This window comes from Vulpes vulpes, chromosome 9 (assembly GCF_048418805.1).
Source record: "Vulpes vulpes isolate BD-2025 chromosome 9, VulVul3, whole genome shotgun sequence".
In the NCBI taxonomy this organism is placed as follows: Eukaryota; Metazoa; Chordata; class Mammalia; order Carnivora; family Canidae; genus Vulpes; species Vulpes vulpes.
This window is the reverse complement of record NC_132788.1, coordinates 108,535,108-108,541,240: the sequence shown is the minus strand read 5'-3', so window position 1 is coordinate 108,541,240 and position 6,133 is coordinate 108,535,108.

Below are 6,133 nucleotides of genomic sequence, written 5' to 3'. Positions count from 1 at the left end.
GTGAGTGGCGCCTGCGTGCATGTCACCCCCATGGCCCGACCCCTGCCCACGCGCCCTGCAGTGGGCCTGGCCCCCCGGCCGCCCCTGCCCTCACACTGCCTTGCTCTCAGCCGTGTCCACGATCCACCATGGTGCATTTCCTTTGTGCTTTTCTTTTAAAACAACTAGTTTTTGTCTTTTTTTTTTTTTTTTTTTTTTTTACGTTTCACTGTTTTAATTTGAAAAAGGAAGTGCAGAAAACGAGAAACCAGCATCCCTTGCCAAGTAAAAGTAACAGTGAGGTGGCCGGAGTAGAAACAGGAAGGTCTCAGCAGCCCAGCTGGAGGGGCCCTGTTGGTGGCGGAGCGGACACCCCACATGGACACGGGAGGGAGGGTGTGCGTCTTAGTCCACAGTTCGGAAACTAAGAGGACCAGGCCCAGCCCCGAGCTGGTGGCGTGGCTGGTGGTGTGTTCCCCTCCCCACAGGTGCACGTGTGGACGTCCTGACACCAGACCTCAGGCCAGGACTGTGTTTGGGTCGGGGTCGCTGCAGGGGTACTTAGTTGGGGTGAGGTCCCAGTGGAGCAGAGGGGCCCCAGAGCAATGACAGGCATCCTTATAAAGGGACACGTGGATCCAGACAGGCCGGAGGAAGCCCCGCAGAGACAGGGGTGATGCCACCCCCCCGGGGGTCAGGGTCGAGGCCGCCCCAGGAAGGCACCCAGCAGGGGCGAGGGGAGTGGAACGAGGGGCAGGGGCCTGCTGTGCCCGGGGCATGCACACCTCGGCGTGTGGGACACCTGGCAGGCCTGTCCCTGGGGGAGGCGGGGTTGGTGACAGCAGGAAGAGGAGGAGCAGCACCCAGGCCTGGAGGGAGGAAGGGATGTGGGCTGCCTCGGCCTCCGGGTGACCTGTCAGGACGCAGGATGTGGCTGGAGTTGAGAGACTGAGGCCCAAGTGAGAAGTGTGCGTGGGCGGCCACGTCCAGGAACCACGGGGTCAGGGCGTAAGCCGCAGGGGTCTCCCACCTTCTGGAGGGCAGAGTCTGGGATCCGGGTGGGGACGGCCACCGCGGGATGGCGGGGCTGGGGCGGGCGTCCGCGGGGCCTGACCGCCCTGCAAGGCCCGGGCGGGGCCTCCCTGCGCGCCTAACAAAGCTAATGCTGGCGTAGAGCGTAAGACGACATCTAAAAACGTGTGTTAACGTCATCTAAGGATGTGTTCGCTACACTTCAACATTAAAAAATAACTTTTTTAAGAAAAGATGAGTGGCATTGTTTTCATTTTTGCAGAGAGGGCGGCCGGGTTCTCCCGTGGCGGCTGCGTGGACTCCGCTGTCGTGACCCGTCGGCCCCATGGGAAGATTGGGGGCAAGAGGGCAGGAGTCTAGGGAGGCGAGAGCGAGCGGGTACCCCCTGCGGGCGGCCGCAGCCCCCTGGGACCCTGTGGAACGCGCGGGGACTGGGTGTCAGGCTGCCGGCCCCATCGGGGGCTGGAGGGCCGTGACTGTGCCCCGGGTGGGCGCACACGTGCGTGCGAGCTGTGACCAGTGAACTGCGTTCACCTCCATTGATCCTTTCGGGTCCTAGCCCCCAGGGCCCCACGAGGGGACCTTCTCTGGAAATAGGGTCACCAAAGGAGACATTTTTCAAGGTCAAGTGAGGTTTCATCCAACATGACAGACTGGAACACGTGGACTGGGTCAGGCCGGGGGAAGCCCCGTGAAGATGGGGCCGAGACGGGGCGATGCTCCTGCAGGCCCCGGAATGCCGGGGGCGCCGGTGACCCCAACATCCCCCTGAGAGGCTGGGGGGCCTGGGACGGGTTCTGCCCCCTGCAGGAATAGGTCTGGCAACACCTCGTTCTCCGACACGTACCAGGGGCTGCAATTTCCACAGGTCTCTTCGGGGATCACGGTTCAACCCGTGACGGGTGCGCATCTCCAGGACTCCTCGGCCGCCGTGTGCAAGAACCGCGAGCGGGGTGCCCCGAGGCCACTCATCCTCCTACATTCTGGACCCGCAGCCTGACATCCGGCTGTGGTGGGGCCGCGCTCCCTCGGCAGGCCCAGGGGAGGGTCCGCCCCGCTGCTCCCGGCTCCCGGGGCCTCCGGGCATCCCGGGGCCTGTGGCCGAGCTCTGCCCTCCGTGTGGGTGCCTGTGCGGGCGTGTTGTTGTTTACTTAGGGGAGAGCTCACAGGAGCGAGGGGCACGAGCAGAGGGACGCAGAGGGTGACAATCTCCAGGGCAGAGCCCCACGCGGGGCTTGAACGCAGGACTCCAAGATCACAACCTGAGCTAAAACCGGGTCGGACGCTTCACTGACTGAGCCGCCCAGGCGCCCTGTGTGCTTTCGTCTTCCAACGACACCAGCCGTGGAGTCACGGCCCACCCTAACCCCGCGCGACCTCGTCTGAGGTCTAACACGGCTGCAGGGACGCCCGGGGGCTCAGCGGTTGAGCGTCTGCCTTGGGCCCAGGGCGTGACCCCGGGGTCCTCGGTTCCAGTCCACGTTGGGCTCCCCGCACGGAGCCTGCTTCTCCCTCGGCCTGTGTCTGTGCCTCTCTGCGTCTCTCATGAATAGAAAAATAAAATCTTTAAAAAGAATAAAAAACGGGACGCCCGGGTGGCTCAGGGGTCAAGTGTCTGCCTTCAGCCCAGGGCATGATCCTAGAGTCCCGGGATCGAGTCCTATGTCGGGCTCCCTGCATGGAACCTGCTTCTCCCTCTGCCTGTGTCTCTGCCTCTCTCTGTGTGTCTCTCATGAATAAATAAAATATTTTTTAAAAAAGAATAAAAAACACATCTGCAAAGACCCTATTTCCAAATAAGGTCCGGTGTTGAGGTTCCGGGTGTATGCGAGTTTTGGGGGCGACACTACTCAGCTCTGTACCTCACCCCGGCCTTGGGCCCCTGGGCGTGGGGTGAAGGAGCTCCTCACCTGGCATCTCTGGTGACAGGTGGCTCACTGCTTGTCCCCTGCTCAGGCTTGCTGGGACTTCCAGGGTTTTAGCCACAGAAGGGCCCAGGAGGCCTGCGTGCACCGGGCCCTTGTTCGCCTCCTGTGTGTCTCGGCGCCTGAGGAGCCACGCAAGAGCGAAAGACCCCTATCTGGGTCACAGTGACACAAGCAGACACCTGCTCAGCAACCTCGAGGAGGACCTTGCTCTGGGCCAATCAGAGGTGGCTGGGGGGGGGGGGGTGTCACATGGTCACATGGTGCGGCCCAGTTCCCAGAGGATGAAACTGCTGGTTTCCGCTTCGGGCTACACGCCCCCCCTTCTGTTTCCCCTCCAGAGCTCACACCACCCAGAGAGGGAGAGAACTCTGACTTGCCTGTGGCACCAGGCGACATCTCCCATTGCGGCCCCTGACGCAGGGATGCCCCCCCCCCCCCAGCAGTGGGAGATGCAGCATTGCAGACTTAGAAGCCAGGGGACCCCAGGCAAGTCGCTGCGTCCTAAACCTCAGCCTCCACTTCAAAGACGGGAGTGTCTGTGTCCCCGCTCCCCCGGGGGAGGCCTGGCTGCGGGGACCAGGACCCCAGTTACACAAAGTGAACCGGGGTGCCTGCGTGTGCCTGTGGGCTGGTGTGGGGCACCAGGGTGCAGCCCTGCTCTGACCTGGGGTCTCTCCCGGGAGGTGGGCCTGCCTTCCCTAGGGGTGAGGGGACTCGGGGGCGCTTCCCGCCCATCTCCTCCCTGAAACCCACAGCTGTTTGGGGTTGATGGGTTGGCTGGGATTTTGTTGGGCTTTCCCAGGTCGGGGTGGGGAGAGCAATGGAGTCCCTGCACGGCCCCATATTCATGAGAGACAGAGAGAGAGAGAGAGAGAGAGGCAGAGACCCAGGCAGGGAGCCCGACGTGGGACTGGATCCCGAGTCCCCAGAATCACGCCCCGACTGAAGGTGGCGCCAAACCGCCGAGCCACCTGCCCCCCCCCAGCCCCTTAAGGATGATCTTGCCGCACCCAGAGCTCCCGCGGGGCCTTTACCGCAGCTGCTCTCCAGCCGGGGCCCCACGACCAACGCTGACAGGAGGCAGGCGCGTGGGGACTATGTTCAAAGTGGGAAAGTGGGTCCCAAGGAGGAAGCACAGAGGCCGCCTGCTGTTCCAGGCTCGCGGGTGAGGTCGGACAGAGCGCAACGGCGCCAGCCCCTAACCCTGAGTTCATGAGACACAGACCAGAGAGGGCCAGCCCCCCGCTCGCGGTCCCACGGCCTCCACGGCCCTCCACGGCCCTCCACGCCCCCCAGCCCTGGCCTCACGTTCCATGTGCTTTCCGCGGCCTGGCCCTGCTGCTTTCTGTGGGGGCGAGGCTGCAGCTCGCGTGTACACCTCGAGCCCCCCCAGAGGAGAGGCCGGCAGGCCCCCCAGCCCCTGGGCGTGGGGCACCTCAGCGGATTTCCCTAAGGAGTGAGACAAGAGGACACTTGGCCCAGGAGGTAGGACAAAATAAAACCCCGACTTCTCCAGGATCTGGGACGACTGGGAAATTTGTTCGTTCGTTCGTTCACGCATTCATTCATTCATTCATTCATTCACCACACAGTGGTCAGAGACTGGGTGCCTGGGGGCAGACACACCGGTGAGCTGAGCAGATGCAGTCCCTGGCCTGGCATAGCTGGTGAGCAAGTGGATTGCCCCTCCCCTCCCTTCCCCTCCTTCCCCTCCCTCCCAGCCCTCTCCCCCCTCCTCTCCCCTCCCCTCCCTCCCAGCCCTCTCCCCCCTCCCCTCCCCTCCCCTCCCTCCCAGCCCTCTCCCCCCTCCCCTCCCCTCCCTCCCAGCCCTCTCCCCCCTCCCCTCCCCTCCCCTCCCTCCCAGCCCTCTCCCCCCTCCTCTCCCCTCCCTCCCAACCCTCTCCCCCTCCTCTCCCCTCCCCTCCCTCCCAGCCCTGTCCCCCCTCCCCTCCCTCCCAGCCCTGTCCCCCTCCTCTCCCCTCCCTCCCAGCCCTCTCCCCCTCCTCTCCCCTCCCTCCCAGCCCTCTTCCCCCTCCTCTCCCCTCCCCTCCCTCCCAGCCCTCTCCCCCCTCCTCTCCCCTCCCTCCCAGCCCTCTCCCCCCTCCCCTCCCCTCCCTCCCAGCCCTCTCCCCTCCCCTCCCTCCCAGCCCTCTCCCCCCTCCCCTCCCTCCCAGCCCTCTCCCCTCTCCCCTCCCTCCCAGCCCTCTCCCCCCTCCTCTCCCCTCCCCTCTCCTCCCTCCCAGCCCTCTCCCCCCTCCTCTTTCCCAGTCATCCACTGAGCAGCTGTCAAGAGCTTGTACTTTGGAGGAGGCTGATTTCATGGGAGGCTCAGGTTGGAGAGGGCCAGGGTGCCGAGAGGGAGGACACCTGGGGATGTGCCTTGGGCTTTGGAGGTGGTGCCTTTGTAGGGACTGGGGCAGGATGGGGCAGGACGAGCCCTAAGGTCGCAGGGCCACAGGGCCGCAGAGCACCTGGCGCCCCCGAGTCCCACAGGCCAGGCTCGGGCACTGGCTGCGGGCGGCACCCGCAGGCAAGGAGCGGTGGTGAAACGACTGTATTTCAGGGAGGTCGGCGCCGGGACGAGGGGACGAGTGTCGAGTGGCCCCGAGTGGGGAGAAGGCAGCCAGGTGGGAGGAAGGCCGGTGGGTCGCGCAGGTGGGCAGTGAGGTCAAGGCCGCCGGCCCGGGGTCAGGGTGCGGGCGGCCGGCTCGGGCAGTCCTCCCCGGGGGGGGGGGGGGGGCGGCCTTGAACCCACGGGGATGCTTGGCCCGCGGGGCCTTCTCAGCTCGGCGAGGAGCCGCAGGCGCTGGGCTGCACGAGCAGCAGGGCGGCGTCAGAGCCGGGGCCGCAGCACCTGGACCCGCCCTCCTGCCCCGCGGGACTCGGCTCCCGGGGAGGCCCGACCGCGTCCGCCCTCGGAGGCAGCAGCGCCCCCGCGGGCTCCCCGCCCCTCCCCGCGGCCCCGCCCCGCCCCGCCCCGCGCCACCGCCCGGCCGTGACGTCAGGTGGCGAGACCGTGACGTCACAGAAGCGCGGCGGGGCGGCCGGCCACGCGTCGCCATGGCAACGGCGGGCGGGCCCGGGCGAGCGGCGGGAGCCCCGCCCCCGGGAGGGCGGCCGCGGCCCGGCTCGGTCCCCGCACTCGCGGGTCCCACCCCCTCCGCCCCCCGCTCCCCGCCCTCCCCCACGCGGGT